The following is a 713-nucleotide window of genomic DNA, read 5'->3' on the forward strand; positions in this document are numbered from 1 at the left end:
AGTGTTTATTCTTTATAAGTTAAACTATAAACATCAAGATAATGCTGGATATACATTGATCCTCAGAAGAATCATTTTTGTTCAGTTTATTAATTCAAAACTGCAATAGCATCTGCGTAACCATTCTTGAAAATCACTACTTTAGCCCCGCTTTACAACACAGAAAAAACTAAAGTTAAATTTTGTCGCATGTAAAATTTCCCGCTCTTAAAGTTTACCATCTATTTGGCGAAAGTTGATCCTACGATGGAATAAAAGCTGTCGTCTGCTACGGCATCCTTAGCAGCAATGGCAAAGCACAAAAGTTAAAATTTGTCACAGGTAAGACTTGAAACGGCTAAAAATTGAACATATTTCGGCGAAAGTTTTACCGAGTGTAGGAGAATAATTCCGATCTCGTCTACTGCGTTACGTTGAAGTGAGCAAATTTCGGTAAAACCTGTAGAATGAGCAACAGAAAACACGATAAAAAATTACTTCTTACTGAGATATCTCCTCAGAAATGAAGTACACTATTGTAGACGTATTAGAATTTATTTAATACCATTTAGCAAAAACTGCAAAAAGCAACTGACAGATGGGAATCCCCATTTCTCTTCAATTTAATGAAGTTAAACGACGATAGATAGCACTGGCGTCGTAATTCTCGCTACATCTCGAATAAAATGGAAGCTATTATAAGGCGAAAGATTATCCAGGCAAGGTGAAAAATC

Source organism: Belonocnema kinseyi, chromosome 9, assembly GCF_010883055.1.
Source record: "Belonocnema kinseyi isolate 2016_QV_RU_SX_M_011 chromosome 9, B_treatae_v1, whole genome shotgun sequence".
Lineage (NCBI taxonomy): Eukaryota > Metazoa > Arthropoda > Insecta > Hymenoptera > Cynipidae > Belonocnema > Belonocnema kinseyi.